This window comes from Eleutherodactylus coqui, chromosome 2 (genome assembly GCF_035609145.1).
Source record: "Eleutherodactylus coqui strain aEleCoq1 chromosome 2, aEleCoq1.hap1, whole genome shotgun sequence".
Classification (NCBI taxonomy): Eukaryota; Metazoa; Chordata; class Amphibia; order Anura; family Eleutherodactylidae; genus Eleutherodactylus; species Eleutherodactylus coqui.
Genome location: NC_089838.1, coordinates 273,303,834 through 273,323,476, shown reverse-complemented (window position 1 = coordinate 273,323,476; position 19,643 = coordinate 273,303,834). Strand labels below are relative to the sequence as shown.

At 45.1% G+C, this 19,643-nt stretch overlaps 1 protein-coding gene across 1 annotated transcript in view; it reads right to left on the bottom strand.

The window, feature by feature from the left end:
* DUSP26 (dual specificity phosphatase 26) overlaps window positions 1-8,014 on the bottom strand; it is a 44,630-nt gene extending 36,616 nt beyond the window's left edge. Inside the window, exon 1 of the mRNA XM_066593004.1 lies at window positions 7,900-8,014. The gene's annotated coding sequence lies outside the window, so the exon portion shown is untranslated. The remainder of the gene's footprint in view (window positions 1-7,899) is intronic.
* Between the last annotated feature and the right edge of the window lie 11,629 nt (window positions 8,015-19,643).

Below are 19,643 nucleotides of genomic sequence, written 5' to 3'. Positions count from 1 at the left end.
GCATTGTACTTCTGCAGCACTGAATGAGTTAACTGTCTGGTATGTGAGAATGTCTGGGAAATGTATCTTGTTGTTTGTTTGTGATCATGCTTTATGTATGTATATACAAGCTGTTTGCAAGGCTGGGTCTTCTATTCTAGACTCAGCAGCAGGTGGAGTGAGTGAAGCTGCCAAAGACCCACACAGACACCTTCAGTCCGTGGGGGCCAGAATGGGAGAAAGAGAGAGGTAACCTCCACTTTTCCTGGGCCCATTACACCCAGGAGATACCAGTGGATTTCTACCACTGAGGTGCTGGAGGAAAGAAGGAAGAGAGTGGCTCTCCAGTGCAGAGTGGAGTGTGTGTTTGCCGTGAGAGCGGACTGGTAGGGAGCTAGAGAAGAGAAGTTCTGCCAGGCCCAGAGCCATACAGATAACTGAGACTGTAGACTACCTGGTGTACCCGAGATTTTCCTCCCTGTCGCACCACTTTGTGAAGTTTGTATTGAGTATTCCACTTTTGTGGGTTATTTCTTGTTGGACTGTAAATAAGTTTGTTTAAGTAAAGTGGCACTGCTGACCATTCCTGGCTTTGCTAATTCAAACTACTCCGTAAGCTTGGACCAGTTCTTTCATTGCCCGGATTCACCACAGAGGGAGGAATGGTGGCATAATGATAGAGCCCCGTGACAAGTCCTAAACTCTACCCTGGTGTCTCCTGGGCATAGGGCCAGCTTCTCGGACGCTGCATCAGCAGTACATTGGTGTCTAAAATCTCATGGTACATCTCCGTGTTCATGTTTATTGCCACTATAACCAATAGACTGAGACCACGTAAAACATCCCCAGCAGGGGCTTAGCTAAAGGCTCATGGGCCCAGTTGCGAAATTTCATCTTGGGGGCCCCCCCACTTTTCTTAACCCCTTAATGCAGAGGCGTAACTTGAAGCTCCTGAGCCCCAATGCAAAACCTGTAACTTAGCCCCCAACCATAATGCTTTATTCATAGTACTGGGCTCCCTATATGGCGAAGAGAGGGTTTATGGGCCGATTAAGGCTCTTCGCCCGGGTGCAACCACATCCCCTGCATCCCCTATAGTTACGCCAGTCATCCCCAGACCATAACGGAACCTCCACCGAACTTAACTTTTGGTAATCTGATTTGAAGATATAGTAGTGATCATCACGCCATGAAACATTCTCCCATTGCTCAACTGTCCAATGATAATGATCCTTGTTCCACTGTAGGCAGGCCACTGCATTTTGCTTCAGGATAGAGCTTGTGTGCAGTGATGTAACCCGTATATCCAGTAGCATGCAGTTTCCATCACAAACTATGGCTGACACTTACAAGTGTCTGCATATTATGTAGCATGGTTTAGGACATATGACATGCTAATAACATAGTAACAAAGTGTGTAAGGCTTAAAAAAGACATATGTCCATCCAGTTCAGCCTATGCTAACCTAAAGGAAGACAAAAAACCCCAATGAGGTAGAAGCCAATTTTCCTTATTTAAGGGGAAAAAAAGTCCTTCCTGACTCAAAGTCTGGCAATCAGAACCCCTACATCACCGACCCTTCTGAAATAATAAGTGACTATAACATTGCCACTGATTGGCTGAGACAGTCAATGAAGGGCTGTGATTGGGCATCGGGCCTGCGCCGACAACCAATTACAGCACTCTATTGCTGGAGGCAGGGTTTTCAAACCTGGCCTACTGCAATAGACTTGTGAGTGCAGGGGAAGCCCGGATCGGCGGCAGAGAGCAGCGGCCGCGACCCGGACCGCAGCGGCTAGGTGAGTATTACTTTCTTTTTTTCTCTATCTAGCCTAGCTGGGACTGATTTTTGGGGTAGGGCTTCTATTGCAAGCCCTCCCCCCGAAAATCGGTGAGCGGTTAGCGCTGCCAAAAGCACCAAGTGTTGCCGTGTTTTCAGCAGTGCTGAAACCGCTGCCCATTCATTTTAATGGGCAACGCAGGGCTTAAAACAGGCCAAAAAATAGAACATGCATTGCTGTCAAAGCGCAGCGTTGGAAGGCGCTGCGTTTTCAGCCCTGCGTGAGTAGCCCAATTGAAATGAATGGGAGTGTTGTACAGCGTTTAGTGCTGGGCTGAAAAGGCAGCGCTAAACGCTGTACAAAACACCCTGTGTGAGGGAGGCCTTACAGTAAAGTTCCCACTTCTATGTCGGTGTAGAAACCTTCTTCTCTCTAGATGTAGAGGGCGCCCCGTTGTTACAGTCACAGTCCTTGTTATAAACAGATGATGGGAGAGATCTCTGTATTGTCCCCTGATAAATGTATACATAGTTATTAGGCCGCCCTTCAGCTGTCTTTTTTTTTTAAGTAAATGATCCCAATTTTAATAATCTCTCTATATAATTTTCCCTGCATTATTTATTAAAGGGCCAATCCTTTCAGTATTAAACTTTCTACTATTTATATAGTAGAAGAACACTTTGCCGATGAGTCTTTGTCTCCACTTTTGCTGCTTTTTACATAAATTATTTTTTTTCTTTATATGTTTTTAGTGCTTGTTCGCTGCCTTCTTGTTTTAGTAGTTTAAACACTTTCCTTTTACTGTTTATTGCCCCCTTTGCATCTTTATTGAGCCAAATTGGGTTTCTCCTATCCCTAACCCTTTTATTTGTGGAAGGTATAAACTTCTTACAGTGAGTATTTAAGATGTCTTTAAACATTTCCCATTTGTTGTCTGCCCTCTTATTTCTGAGGACATGATCCCTGTCAATAGGGTTCAGGGCATCTTTAAGCCAATTGAACTTTGCCTTTCAAAAGTTTAGTATTATTATAGCTCCCTGATGAAAGTTCTTGTTGTAAAACAAGTGAAAATGTATTATATTCTGGTCACTATTTCTAAGCTGCCCCTCCATCTGCACCTCTGTTATTCTATCAGGTCAATTAGCTAATATTGAGCCCAAAATGGAAGTCCCTGTAATTACCCACTAGTTGGGTAAGGGTATCTTTAGTTGTTAACAGAAACTTGTTACCTTTATGAGATCTGCAGATTTCAGCTTCCCAGTTTTTAGCCGAATAGATAATGTCCCCATAACAATGACCTCATTGTGATTTGCTCCTTCATCTATTTGTTTCATTAACAGATTTTCAATAGCTTCTGTTATATTTGGTGGCTTATAGAGAACTCCTATGAGGATTTTATTGTTGTATCTCTACCCATAGAGACTCCACATGTGCATCTCCCTCACATATAACTTAGCATAATGTTGGCTTTAAACAGGATTTTACATAAAGACAAACCCATTCCCTTTACTGTTTTTTACAATCCCTAAACAATTTACTAAGCAACTATCTTAGGACTGTTCTGCAGCAGAGTATGAGAGGAGTTGGCCACAGCACAGAGAGGTGTGCGGTTGTGGAGACCATGCCTAGGGACATTGCAGCAGGCAGTGCCCCTATATTCGGGAGGTGTCAGGAATGAGACTGCCAAAGACTGAAAGGACCCTCATGACTCGGGGCTGAAGAGATGGATGAATGGAGGACCAGTCAGATCACTGGTGTAAAGGACTCCATGGGAGGAGAGGAAGTCTCCCTCCGTGACACTGAGTCATCGTGTGCCAAAGTGTGACAGGACCGTTAGCACAGAAGAAAAGGACTAGCTTGATGGAGAGTCTGATACTCAGTGAAGGTGGTTTAAGTGTACTAGTTCCCCTGAGCTGGGTAGGGGATGTTGACTTTATGGGACTATGCTAAAGCGAGTAGTGGACTTATGGCACCGTTGAGTGCAAGGCTGTATGCCGTTAATAGTTATGTTGTAGTATAATGTATCCATGGTGTACAGCTTGATGTGTGTTACTCCATAATGGCGCAACAAGGCACCTGATGGGTAAAGTGCCACTATATATTTAAGGTGGAATGTGATTGTTACGATCGTGTGGGAAACTAAGCACGGGGCCCACACGATCGTACCCAAAGAGGGAAGGGATGGAAGCATGCGCACAGGTTGCACACGGGTCACACTGGTTTCAGACAACTGACCCTGTGTTACCGGAAGGTTGACCTGGCCCTACCTAAGAGGGGACATTGCCCTAATAAGGGCAGCCCAGCGGTCTTCGAATCTGGGCCCTAGCTGATCCTAGGAGCCACGCACCAGAACAGGACGCATTCACATGCCACATGACAGGGACTGAACCACAGGACACACAGAGCCAGAATACGCAGCATACAGCAGCCAAAATGCAACCACTAGTAACAGGTAAGAAGCTGAATATAAATACCAGGTATTGGTTGACATTTTGTACAAAACATGAAAGCTAGCAGGCCACTTCACGACTCCTGGTTATACTGCTAGTCCCTACACTAACCAGGAGTCCAGCAGAACCGGACACCGTTCACACAGCATGCTGCAACAGGACAGGACACAGATTGCAGGTCATACAGCAAGCTAACACAAAACTGACAGAATATAAACGAACAAACAGACATGAACCAGGAAGACACAGATCACACAGCAAACTTCAATAGACAAGGTTTCATGACTGCTCACCCTGAACACCAGACAGAGACTGACCATGAGCTGGGTTTATATGTGAGCACAGACCCAGGTGATTGGCTAGCAGGAAGTACCACACCCAGGCAGCTCAATTAGTAACCCTGAGAGGGCTGTGCTGCTAGGAAGCTTAGAACTACAGATCACAGCAGCACACGTAACAGTGATGCAGTAATTTGGCCACATGTAACGTTGTTTCGCAGGAAGAGACCTCAGTGTATATGGTGTCTACAGAGCGTTGGGGCTGTGGATGAAGAAGTCCAATGTAATGGTAGTGACTCGGATTCTGTGATAGAGAACCTTGTGCTAGTGATGTCTGCAACTTCTGTGAGTAAAGGACACACTTCCTACAAAGCTGGAGGGTTGGGTTTTGGGCATGATTGGAGAAGGCCGTGATACAAGTGCCTTGTTGCTGTCACTGGAGGAAGATGTTAAAGGCAATGTATGTGTCGGTGTGAGATGCCGAATGTGGTAATGTGACTAAGTTGTGATTGTGTAATAAAATATTCTGTCACCGCCGCCCCATCACTTACTATCCACCTGCTTCACTACAGCAATTAAGTGGGCACATTACATGCCACTAAGCTATTTGTGTAGCCCTTCAGTATGCATGCTTGCAAATAGCATAACCAGCCATACGATCTCCGTAGCGAACTAATATGATTTGTGTTAGTGCTTTTATGTCTGGAAAAAAAATCCACATGTGAAGGGCTCCTCCACACAAGCTTATTTGTGCATGCAAAACGCAGAGATTAGAACACATTAATATCAATTGCTTCATACACGTTTCCAATTTTTGCGCGCACATTTCTTGCGCATGCAAAAAAAAAGGGCATGCTCTATGTTGTGTGCATTCATACACCGAAGGGCCCCATAGAAGCACTGCTAAATACCCTTTTAGATTAGGGTGGGGAGTGTTGCATGCGCATGTGAACTGGCCCTGTGTGCACAAATCAACCTCGTTGCGCATACGCCTATGTGAAGGAGCGCTAAAGCCCATATTTCTGGGGATAATCTGCATGCAGAAAACCCAAGCAGAATTTGTGCGTAGGACTTGCCCTCTTTTTGTGCACATTTGCGCACCAGCGGTCCCCATAGACGTCTATGGGAGGTGCGCAAATGCATGCACAATATACAAGGGAATGCATAAGGCTAACCTCACATGGGCAAGCGCGATATAGGGCCATGAATGCCGCCTCCATATCGCGCTCCCCACCATGTGAAATCCCCACTACCAATACACATGCAAAACATCTCGTATATAGCGCAAATATGTTGTGTCGAGGCGTGCACAGAAACACATATGCCTCTGTGAAGGTACCCTTAATTATAGGACTGCACAAGTCTGAAGGGGTGCAAAAAGCCAATCTGCCCTACATCAGGAGAGCCTTACTATGAATGAAGTGTGATAGGTGTGGGCTCTGCAGCTGGAACAGTAATATGATTGCCAAAGCATGGAGATCCAGAACTAACCCCCCTTTGGGCTGCACCTCATGTTTCTAATAGGTCTAAACATATTCCGATCTCTTCTTATCAAGCAGCACGGCTGAAAAGTTTTCTATTAGAAAGTTTAACAGGGAATCTCATAGATCCTATTAAAACCGTTCTGCACTAACAGTTTTCGATGGCATATACCTGGGACATGTGGTTGGTGTGAGTCCAACCGCTGGGACCCTCAGGATTTGGCGTCTGATATTTTTTAACTCATTCAGTCAATACGGATGTCCTGCAATACTGCACATAGCTCACAGTTGAAGGTGGCGCTGTACTTGGTAAAAGTTGCAGCGGTGATAGGGCACCAGAGAGCACAGCAGCACCTCTAGTCTTGTGAATGCTGAGGGTCCCAGGCGTCTTGTTCGCAACTCTCACACTTTGATGACATATCTTAGACTCTCTTCACATCACCTTTTTGTCTTCTTCAGATGTATAGGTTGGGAACAGTGCTGGCCGTAGGATAGATGGCACCCTGTGTGGAATTGTTTTGTGCACCCCCGTCATAAGAAAAATAACATATATTGCACTGAAAGGCAGTCTGCCCATACAGCATATTCAAAACAGAGCAACTCAGTGAATAAATACTGTACCAGAACCAAAATCATAACATTAATACAGCACAAGAACCAAGATTGTAAGATACATACAAAACCAAACTCATTACATAATTACAGCACCAAAACCAAACTCTGTACATAAATACAGCACCAGGACCAAGCTCAGTATATGAATACAGCACCAGAACCAAGATCATAATAAAAATAAAGCCCCTGAACTAAGCTTAGAACATAATTACAGAACCAGAATCAAACTCAATATATAGATACAATAACAGAACCAAGTTTTTAACATAAATACAGTAGCAAAACAAAGTGATTGTGTTGTGGGGCGGCAATGGGCTGGCAGTGGCACCTCAGAACATTGGAGTTTAGAAGACAGCTAGGAGTAGAATGATTCAAGTAGCTCCACAAAATGCTGTTGCATGTGGGTGGTGGCAGGTGGACTGTGGTGGCACAGATGGTGGCACAGGGTTATTTAGCCAGGTGGACCTAAGGGGGGGCGGGGGAACGATTGCCCCTAGCATACATCAGCCTGGAGCTCCCCCTGCAGGCTTGCGGCCAGCGCACTGTGCAACTACAAGGGTCGCATATGGCTATTGCGGGCCATAGCTGAGAGGGCTCAAACGTGATGTAGACAAAGCCTAAGATATGCCGTCAATATACAGTGGCATATGTTACCCGTAGGCTCCTATGTTAGCAAGAGGTAAATGGCGCGGTGCACGTTTTTTGTGGAATGCCTCTGCATGGAAAAGTGCAGGACACTCCTTCGGCATCTGTTGGATGATTGGTGGCTTTTATATATGTTCCGATATGCCGAATATGTACTGCAAAATCAGCGTGAATATAGCCTTAGTGATGTGCCATCAATAATAGGTAAGGGGATATTCACTTCTTAGTCCCTCTGCTGTCCTCTCAATGGTTGCCGCATACAGTCTCCGAGAAGTATCTGCGGGAACAGCTGGGAACCCCATGTTACACTGCTATCATAAAATCAAGCCATCCCTTGAAACCTGGGGGGAAATCGTCAGGACCAAGATAGGAGTACCCCATTAACCCCTTAAATTCGGAATACGTCAAAAAGTTACTCAAATGCATGTTTGAAAGTTTTGCCAGATAGTTTAGGGTTAAAGTATACAAAGTAGATGACTTTGTACATTGTTAGAAGACTTGGTTCGTCGACTCGCAGTCCTATGTAAAACCACAGACAGCACACATTGTGCCAAATGACAAACTCAGTTCTACTACATCTGATCCTTCTCTATGGCATGCCCATCCTTCTCATTTCCATCTGGTTGTAGACGGTCAGTTGGGTAATAAAGCAGAGGCAATGAGTGCTTACCTTCCCGTGATGGAGGCTAACAGTGTGTGCGGTGCGTGGGGTTAACATGTAGCCTGTTTTTGTGAGCCTTAATTATAATCCTCTCCTGCCACCCTGCTCCGCTCGGTAAACATCTATTTTAAGCCATGACAAGTGCCGAGCCGGGAATGGAGCGAGCGGGAGGCAGTCAGACATGACTATATAATGATATTTAAAAATGTTTACATTATCGCTACACTTTCCTTCTCCCGCTTTCATTTCCACTGACGTTGGTATATTTTGTTAGCAATGTGCAAATTAGGTGAAAATTATGTCTTTTCATTGTGATCGCCTCAGACAGCCGATGGACGGAGCCACAGAACAAACCTGCTGCATTGGGTATAAAGGAGATAATCAGTCATTCGCTGCATTATATACTCTTAGTAAAAAAAAACATCAAGCACCTAGAAGAAGTTGTTGTTTTGCTGCCATACTTGCTGATATACAAGTGATGAGAGTTGTGGTGTGATTGGATGAACGGTCTTGTCACCTGTGGCCCTAAAAGTGGTTCCACCCTGGCCTTTAAAAAGGCTCTGAGAGGATACTTGTGTGTAGTGGACATGTAGTGCTCATATGTCCAAGCTAGAGACAGTACAACAGGGCGCTAGAGCCTCCATGCCTCATGTATCGCATCTTGTATCCAAGCTAGAGGTGGTACAACAGGGTACTAGAGCCTTCATGCACCCCATATCACATCTTGTATCCAAGCTAGAGGCGGTACAACAGGGTACTAGAGCCTCAATGCCCTCCTATATCACATCTTGTATCCACACTAGAGGTGATACAACAGGGAACTGGAGGCTCCATGCCTGCCTGTATCACATTTTGTATCCAGGTAGAGGCGGTACAACAGGGTACTAGAGCCTCCATGCCCCTCCGTATCACATCTTGTATCCAAGCTAGAGGCGGTACAACAGGTTACTAAAGCCTCCATGCCTGCCCGTATGACATCTTGTTTCCAAGCTAGAGATGGTGCTAAAGCCTCCATGCCCGCCTGTATCACATCTTGTATCCAAGCTAGAGGCGGTACAATAGGGAACTAGAGCCTCCATGTCACCCGTATCACATCTTGTATTCAAGTTAGAGGCGGTACAACAGGGTACTAGAGCCTGCATGCCTGTCCGTATGACATATTGTATCCAAGCTAGAGGCGGTAAAACAGGGTACTAGAGCCTCCATGCCCGCCTGTATCACATCTTGCATCCCAGCTAGAGGTGGTACAGCAAAGTACTAGAGCCTCCATGCCCGCCTGTATCACATCTTGTATCCAAGCTAGAGGCGGTACAACAGGGTACTAGAGCCTCCATGCCCGCCTGTATCACATCTTGTATCCAAGCTAGAGGCGGTACAACAGGTTACTAAAGCCTTCATGCCTGCTCGTATGACATCTCGTATCCAAGCTAGAGATGGTACAAAAGGGTACTAAAGCCTCCATGGCCGCCTGTATCACATCTTGTATCCAAGCTAGAGATGGTACAAAAGGGTACTAAAGCCTCCATGGCCGCCTGTATGACATCTTGTATATACGCTAGAAGCAATGCAACAGGATACTAGAGCCTCCATGCCTGCCTGTATTACATCTTCTATCCAAGCTAGAGGCGGTACAGCAGGGTACTAGAGCCTCCATGCTCGCCTGTATCACATCCTGTATCCAAGCTAGAGGCGGTACAGCAGGATACTAAAGCCTCCTTTCAAGTTTTCAGTTTTCTACAATAATTTATCCTTTCGTCCTGATACTGTAGTCACTTACTTATACTAATGTTACAATGACACAGAGCTACTTTAATTCAATTCCAACAACTTCTTCTAGGTGCTTGATTTTTTTTTTACAATGAATGTATTTTCTTGCACTTTTCTTGTAGATGCCAGTTCAGTTTTCATGTACAAAGAAAATGTCTACCTATCTAATATGTCGCGGGGAGGTTTCAGGATACAATGGAGCCTCGGAGGCAACAAAACATATGTTTTATTTAGGAATACAGAAATGATGATTACACCGGTATGAGCATAAGTAGCAATGAGAGTAACTGGCAATAAACAAACAATCTGGGTTGCACTTGCAATAAGTTACAGTTCTGAGTCCGTAACTTATTGCAAGCGGTAAATCAAAACAACATGAATGACATTTACAACAAGTAGATTGGTAACGGTGGAACACAAAACATGGGGAACAGCACACAGTCCTTTTGAACAAGGTTATTGCTGCACTACTATGAACGTGCTATAACAAAACACAGTCTCTGTGCTCCCAGGATGCACGGTGGTCTGTTCGTAACTAGAGATGAGTGAGCATACTCGCTAAGGACAATTACTCGATCGAGCATTGTCCTTAGCGAGTATCTCCCTGCTCGGAAGAAAAGGTTCGGCTGCCGTCGCGGGTGACAGGTGAGTTGCAGCAGTGAGCAGGGGGAGCGGGAGGGAGAGAGGGAGAGAGAGATCTCCCCTCCATTCCTCCCTGCTCTCCCCAGCCGCTCCCCGCCGCCGGCAGCCAAAGCTTTTCTTCCGAGCGGGCAGGTACTCGCTAAGGGCAATGCTCAATCGAGTAATTGCCCTTAGCGAGTATGCTCGCTCATCTCTATTCGTAACCTGTGAACACTGTCTCTTTAACCGGAAATTACTGCAGTGCTTCACCAAATAACACAACACTCCGGCAGGGCCAGGATGAGGGGTAGGTGACTGCCTAGGGTGCCACCTTGCCGCTGATGAGTACAATTTTTTTTGGTAAAAAAAAAATTTCTTGCAATACTTAAATATGTTGTCTGAGTATACTTTTTAAAAAAATGGCCAGGCATGATATCAAATAAAAAAAGAACCCGTACTTACCTGCCTTCTCACCCCCAGGAAGCACCAGAGTGGCTCCAGTGAATCCTCTGCTGCCAGAGCTGGCCAGAAGTAAGGTTACCTCTACAGCCAATGAAAGGCTGCAGTATCACCTCCCAATTTCCTGGCATCAGCACTCAACATCTTGTGCACCATGATGCCAGGAGGTAAGAACAGGATGCTGCATGGGTAACCGGACGTCTGGCCAGTGCCGACAGCAGGAGATTCACTGGAGACGCTCCACTGCTTCCCAGGGAAGGCAGGTACATAATGGTTCTTTCTTTATTTTATAGCACGCCTAATCTGCCTAGGGCGCTGAATCACCCTGTGCAGGCCCTGAACTCTGGAGCCCTATACCACCGAAAATATTATTTTATTAATCCCACGAACTGCATTGAAAAAATGTCTACAAAACACATAGAAAGGCATCAAGAAGATTCAAAATTTTGCAGGCAGTTACACACATGCACTAATTTAATGTATGAGCAAAATGCAATACCATGGGGAGACATATATTCTCTTCTTAGTAGCTAAACATGCTATCCAATACAACTCTTAAATAATATATACGAATAATCCCACAGAAGGGATTAATGAATAATACAATTTCTATTGCATAACAATAGATCCCATCTTCGTAGAGAAGTAGCAGGATACAGAAGTGCAGAGTACATTGTATAAAGTGCTTCCAAGCTAGGCTAAGTTCATACGGACCAAGAAACTCCTCGGGATGCGAGTGCCATGCGATGTTTTTAAAGGTCCCATTGAAAACAATGGGCGAGGTATTCCCATAGAACGCCAAAAAAAGGACATGAAGTGAGTTTTAACAGTTAAGCTAGGTGCACACCAGCATACTTTGGGGCCACTTGCTGTCCATGGATAGCATATGACCCCATAATAGGCCTATGAGACTATACTCATGGACATTGATAAAACGCAAAGCATGTCCTATTCCTGTCTGCTTTACGAATGAGAAATTTTGACATGCCAACATATGTCAATGTGCAGTTTCCGTGTGTATCATGCTGCACATGGATTGTTGTCCGATGAGACTTGCACCTAAACCACAATTTATGATGGCGCTATCACACTGGATGCTTCAATCTAGACGTGTTTGCCACAAACCATTGCTTTTATGCCACTTTCATGCTCACAATATTTGTTATAACATACCTGCCTATACATCTGCTCTTAGCCTTTCTCTCAGCAAGGTACATGGAAATCAGGACTTTCCCGTATATATAGCTGACTAGTAATTATTAGGAAATGATATAGTACCAGTGTTTCTGGTGGCGCAATGTGCCACACAGCTCTACTACATGCACGTCACACACACACAGCTCTACTACAAGCACATCACACATACGCACACACACAACACTGCTACATGTACATCACATACAGCTCTGCTACATGCACGTCACACACACACAGCTCTTCTACATGCACGTCACACACACACACAACACTGCTACATGTACATCACATACACTCTGCTACATGCACATCACACACACACAGCTCTTCCACATGCACGTTACACACACACATAACATTGCAACATGTACATCACATACAGCTCTGCTACATACATTCTTCATACAACAGGGATGAAATGCAGCACAGCAGAGTCCTGCACACATTGATCACCCCCTGGTCATGTGACCCCAGACTGCTTCCACACAGGTGACTGATCACATGACCGTGATATCTTGACAGGTCCTGTAAGCACATGGCTACTGTAGGTGTTCATTAGTATTCCATTCCCTACAAAGCCCCTGCAGCCTCAGTTGCTATGGAATACTAAGAACACCTAGCCGGACAGCAGCCATGTGCTTACAGGACCTGTGATTACGTCACTGTCATGTGATCAGGGTCGGAGCGTGTAACTCACTGGGGATGTGGACCTTTGATGACGTCACCGTCATGTGATCAGGGGCTGAGCATGTAACTCATTCCATTGTCATGCTCCGCCCCTGATCATCCAGAGGGAGTTACATGCTCCGCCCCTGATCACATGACGATGATATTATCACAGGTCCTTCATCCGGACTTAATCCTGAGTGAGTAAGTTATGCATCTCCTACAAACCCCCACGGCCTCAGTTGCTATTGAACAGGAACTGTAATGATGTCACTGTCATGTGATCAGGGGCGGAGCATGTAACTCACTCACACACGGATAGAAAGGTGTTCGCTAGTATTTTGATCTATACCACAATTTGGCAGCTCATTTCTAAATGGTACTGATTGATGTATATGCTGGGCTCAGACAATAATTTCCAACTGGCAGCTGCTGGGATTCTACATCCAGCTTCCTTCTGCCCTGCTCGTGTGGAAGCTCATTACCCACAAGCACTTTGAATATAACATAGGTACCACATGCAGGGGCTTCACACATCCCTGACAGCATTTTAGTACACAAATAATGCACAGAAGCTTTTGCCAAAATATACACTTCTTGCAACTTACTTTTATGTAGCTAATCAGCCCAGACTTCTTAGAACCACCCAATGGGATATCTTGGCAAATGCATGGAAGCCTAGTCTGCATTACTGCTGTCCACTGCTTTATCACAATATTACATCTGATTCAAAATACAAAAGGCCCTTTACTTACATCTATGCAAGCAATTTACTTTGTCTCTATGCAAGGCCTTGCACTAAAATGATGCCACTAATAACACCGCTTGGTACATTAAAACTTTTGTCTAGTCCCATAGAATCCAAGACCCCACCATGGCAAGAAACTTCATGTCTGACAAAATCTGGGGGACAGTGTGCACTCATTATTGCTGCAGGCATCTAGTTCACCAGATATAGACCTCTCCATAGCGCTCGGACCCTTAGTGTTTGAACGCCATCTTATTTCCCACTCCATTTTCTAACTTAATTGACACACATATTCAGATATTTTGTTTCAGAATAGGAAGATAGAAGACCTGAGGAAGAAAAGCTGCGATTGACCTTCGCTCACACAAATGTGTAGCCAGGCGGCTAACTAAACATGGACTGTTTTAGAAATATACTCTACTTAGCAAAGAGAACTCTTTATCATCTGTTTTACTTTATTTGAATTTCTATATAGATGTTTAACTATGTAAACCTTAACTAAGCTTAGGAATACTTATAGATTACCAATTAACGATCTCAGACTGTAAGCAAACAGCGCATGACTAGAGACTCAGAGACCGATGTCACTGCACATGTTTAATAATCAAGAGGCATAACAATTTATAAGTCAGGTGACCATTTAATGTATTTGTCTAAAATGACTATAAATACTTTGGCTTGTTAACAAATTAACTGAATCATTAGTGATTTACACAAATGCTGTGTGACCTGTGATTCTCTGAGCAGCTCATACTAACCCTGATTTGGGACACAAGAATATACTTTTAGTACTCCACTGCACTGACAGTGGTTTCCATCTTCATCTGTGCTTATGCTGCGCAGAACTTTACAGCACCCACTCCGTCTCTGCCTCCAGGTAATGACAGGCAGGGAGACTCCCTCTCCTTCCATGCGCTGCAGCATCCTTGGTGGCACCTCTATTCTTTCTGGATGCATTTTCAGTGCAGCACAGAACTTTACAGACCTTTCACAGGACCATTGGCCCTCAAGCACGGCCTGTGCCACTTCAGCTCTGTGTCACTCTGCTGGCTCTACCTTTTCTGCTACCTGCTGCCTCACTGATTAGATGGGACTGATTGACGCCATAGAACTCTTTGCTCTTCCTTTTATCTCTAAACAATTGCTGAGTCACTCTCCTCTCTGCACTTAATATAATACATACAAATTTAACCATGTGAAGGATGGTGTATCACTTGGGCCAACCGCTTACAGGTGCATGCAACTAGTGATTTACTGAATAGTGATTTTCAGTGATGGACATACACTACTGCAACTATAGAGGAAGAAGAGGTCATGGTCACTTCTGGCCCCTGAAGTTTTAGGGGGCCTCATAAAGTCCACTTGTTTCTTATAAGATCTGTATTCTGAACAGCATGTATGTATAAACAGCATTGCTTATAAGAACACATTGGTAAATCATGTAATATTATTTAATCTCTGATGTTGACTATGAAAATTACTTGCACACAGTAATTTGCTGGCAATATCGGTCCTGACTTATTTTTGTGCTCTGGGGATGCGGCACAAACTGTCAGCTTATGCAGATGTCAGACTTTCTTTAGTATAGCGGATTAATGCAGTCACTTTCAGATTTTCTCAGCCATCTAAGAGTGACTTGGACAGAGCTTTTCTGCTATTGTAGTACATGTAAATGTTCACTAGATGACACTGTGGTGGTTTATACAAACTCATCGCCAAGGATTCAAACATTTGTGTGAAAATAGGCTGTAGGTGCTAAATGTTGTAGTCTTAACACTTACATGTGATAAAATTATCAGACTTTTTATAGTATATTTAAGCATACAAGAATATAAGAAACCATTAATATTAAAATAATATTATTAGTAATATTCATTCTAATATTCCTGTGACTTTAGAACATGCCAAACCCATGTGTTCATATTATGAAGCAGTAGACATTCTGTGGGCTAAACATGGGGCATCTCAGAGAGAATACCTTCATAATATGGTATTCAGGGGAAAATGGAACTAGTTGTTTTTCTTCACAGAGTTATATAAAACCCTTTGCCTGACATTTCTGATGCCGGGCTTAGTATGATTTTCCCCGGCGCCCGGTGCGCTTAAAATATAAAGAGGTGAACGCCTCTTCATGTGTTTAGCATATCCCCGGCATCTCCGTGCATGTTCAGAGAAATATACGCCAGGTCCGACCTGATTTACATTTCTCGTATAATTAAAGGGGTTCTCCGGAGAAAATACTATACATGACCTATCATCAGGATAGGTCAAAAATAGTTGATCTGCTGGGGTTAGTTGTTTGGGACCCTGACTGATCAGCTAATTGTGCGCCCGCTCACAGTGCCACAATTACAACGGTTGGAGCAGGAGGCCCTAAATTTTTTTTTCTGCTGGTCCAAGGTGCCCACACCCTGTCCTAAGGCTGAGGCTGCTGGTTAATTTTGTGCAAGGAGCTACAGGGTTAAGGAAAAGGAGCGTGACCTAAGGATATAAGAGTTGGAGAGTGAGGAGTGGTCACCTTCTGCCTGTGTGGTGTGAAGTCGTTCAACAGTGTGCTGCTGGTGGTGGTTTAGAATGTCTGTGGAGCGATTAATCTAGGAGGGGCATTCATGGTTGGAAGACTTCCTGGGATGCTGTGGGACACCAGATTTCTCCAGAGATGGCGGTTACCCATGGTGCCCAGTGTAGGAAGAGGAGTGAGATAGGTCGTCGCAAAAATGCCAGCCCCCCACCCGACTAAGCCCTAGCCCGTAAGCGGAGGTGCCAGAAGGAGGAGTGGGCGGGCATCAGCAGCAGTTCCAGTGCCACACAGCCCCTGAGGAGGCGGGGCTCGCAGCAGGGAAGCTGTTGGTATTGTCACCGGGAGGAGGCTGCTGAGAGAGGGCAGGGAGGAAACAGATGGAACAGGAGCCATTGCTGGAGGAGACAAGCACCGGATGAAGGAGAGTTCGGTGTATGGGTGACAGGTGGCAGGGGGAGGGGGCAACAGGGTTGTATAATGGGGGTGCTGCGTGCTCCGTTGATAACAGTGGGTGGGGGAGGGGCAGGGTGACAGGAAAAGTTTAAGTAATGGGAGGGAGAACTTGGCTGATGCAGGCAGCCCATGGATACAGTTGTTTCACAACAATTTCAGGGGGTAGCTGCAGACCAAGGCCCTTATGAGAATGTTGGCCGGTCCTACCAGGCAGTGCATGCTACAGCTGGCTTGTACAGGGAGGGGGCCAAGGTGGACAGAGGGAAAAGGCAAATAATGGGTCATCAGTACCAGAAGCGTAGAGCGCGGCCAGCAGGCCGGGGTACCACAAAGCACGTTGCAGGCAGGAGGAGGATGCAAGTTTGATTTCTGTAGCAGATTGTTGTTACGGTGCTTCTCATTTTTATGGAAACAGGGTCAAAACGAGGACAGACCCTGGCCGGACAGACCGCCATGGCAGACATCAGTATCAGTCCCACCGTTCCCCCTTAGCAGAGATTATTATCTGGTAGTGGTCAGAGAAGGAGTCGCAGAAAGGAGACTCCATGAGGTCAAGGCAGCAGAAGGGCACAAGAGATGACAGTGATTGCCAGCAGCATAGGGCTTCCGTTAGGTCCGTCGGCTCGGGAGCTGCACAGCCCATGTCATGACCGTCAAATCAGGGTCCTGTTCAACTTCCACCCTTGCCACCAGCGGTAGACTGAAGGGACGGTGAGTTACGATGTCAATGTGCTTGGTCTACAATTGCTGTTCCGGTTGTTCATAAGGAGAGTCATTTGGCGTCTGCTTTATGTAGTATGGCAGCGGAATTGGATTGGAAAAAAGGAGGTGATATGCCTTTAGTGTTACCGGGGGACGTATTGCGCCTGCCTGAGATCGAGGCAGAGCCTCCGGGTTTGCTTTTTCATGACACAACATTTGGTGGGGTAGCCCCACTGGGTGCTGGGCTCTAGAGTGAAATAAAAGGAGAAATACGGAAAGGGGAATATTTAGATATATGATCAATAAAGAAAAAACATTTTACATGGGTTTAGAAAGGTAGCAAGAGGTAGTAAAGACATTTAGCAATTAGTTAAATTAGTTACAGGTCTTTTTGCCCCTGGAACAGATAACATGCCATCAGAGGCTGGATAAGGGCCTGGAGAGGTTGTACATTGTGACAATTTTCAGCGCTTACAAGCTGCACGGGGGTGCTGCAAGGTAGCGATTAATCCCTCAGTTAGCTGGGCATCTAAGACACTGGACGTGTGGGTGCAGTTAATAATGTCGCAGCATCCTCAGCGGTCCTTTCCTGGGGGTGCCACAATCGGAGGTCAGCAACCAGTGGCCACGGCACACAAACTTAACGGGTCATGCTGGTTGTACAATGAACGCAACTTGCAAGTTTCGGATGAGCGTTCGATATGTGGGGGTGCGCATGCAACAGTATGCTGCTTATGAAGATTGCAGCGACAACCAGGGGCTGGGACTTTCGAGAGGATGTTCCATTTCTTATTAGTATTTCGAGCTATTTCGTCCCCTTTTGGAATGGATGGTTCGATATGAGATGGGCATTTCATTGGTGATTCATTACTTAGACGATTTTTATGCTAGCGAGTCTGTGGTTTGTTCCCTGTTGTTGCATACATGTAAAAAGTTAATGGTAAAAGTGGTTTCCTTTGTCAAGCAAAATGACCGCAGGCTGGTTATAAAGTTGGAATTGTTGGGTATCGAGATCGATACCGTTCACATGGTTTTTCAGTTGCCTGAGGACAAGCTAACAAGGTAAAAGCAGATCGCCTGGGTCAGTAGGTGGGAGAACCTGTTCTGTCAAAAAATTTGTGAAAGGGCTAATAGGCGGATTTGTTTGTGGTCAGATAAGATGGCAGTAATATGGGTGATTAAGGCCCAATCGTCATCATCCATGCTGGTATTACGTTGGTCAGACACTTCGTATTGCTTGAAATGTTGCTTGGAGTCTGTGTGGGACATCATAGACAGCAGTTGTTGAGGTTGATATGCACTTTGGGGTCCATTTGGAACAGTTATGGTATGTCTCGAAGCTTTTGTTTGTTTGCTCTCAGGATGAGTTTCCTAGAACAGAGGAGCGACTATTACAGGTGAAGCTGGAATTTTATCATCATTGGTAATAAAAGGGTTTTTCAGCAGGTGTGGTGCAGAGACATTTGGTGCGTAGCCCTTTTTTATTAAAGTTGCATGACAGGAGGGATATTACAAAACATTTTATAGTTCATTAGATAGTAAAAGGCTGAAAGATAGGGCAGTAACAGACTCCATCGGCCCGTATCTTTTGTGCTTTTGTGTCAATTGTTGCAAGTTTTTGAAAAGGTTTGCATGGATGCGTGGGAATGTTGTTGTTTAGGTCCGTCTTGCATTAGCATTTTGCGGCTATGCGAATCAGTGAGTTGGTTCCTGCTAGCAAGGTAAAGCAAGGTATGGTTATTGTAGTCAACGATGTTTTAAAAAGTTTGCATCAGAAAATTGAAAACATATTTTGGGAAAAGGGTCGTGGTTGTCTATTAAGCCCACAGTTTAAGTTTGGTGTCCAGTGTTCTTGGTGAGGTCCTTTTTGAGCATTTGGCGAGGGTCAGGACAATTTGGTGATACAGGAATCTGGGGCTCCACTTACACGTTTTCAGTTCATGGCGTTTTTTTCATTCAGGTTGGCGTAAGTTAGGTTTGCGCAATGAAGAATTTGGGATTAATTCCTTTAAAATTGGTGCAGCTATTACAACCCATGCATGTGGTTTGCATGCCAAAACAGTGAAGAGATTGGAACGATGGAAGTCTGATTGTTACAGAGTCTATGTTAGGCCGGACTTAGTACCGCCTTAATAGTGTTGATAAACATGTTATGTTCTATAGCTAAAAATTTCAGTTTTGTTTTATTTCAGGGGCTGATCTCTTGGCTGTTTGGCTAGTCGGGCACTCTTACGTGCAATGGGCAGAACGTCGGGTGGAGGCCCGCCATGGTGGTTGGGCCCTCAGTTTTATGAATCTGGAAGTCCATTGGAGAGGCATACAGGGTCTCAGGCGGGACCGGCTTTTGTTGGAAATTGTAGATATAAGTCGCCATTCCCTGGGTCGGGCGATATTAGTGATTCATGTGGGTGGAAATGATTTGGGGAAGGCAAAATCATGATAAAGCAAGATTTTGGTTGTTTTGGAGATTTGTTCGGGAAGTTGTTTCTCGTCAGGCCAGATATCATAGCCAGGGGTTTCTGGAGGGATGCCACAAAACATGCATTTATCGAGAAATCACTGGAAATGTTAAACATCAGAGTGGCCAAGTTTGGGCAGGCGTTGGATGGCATCGCTATC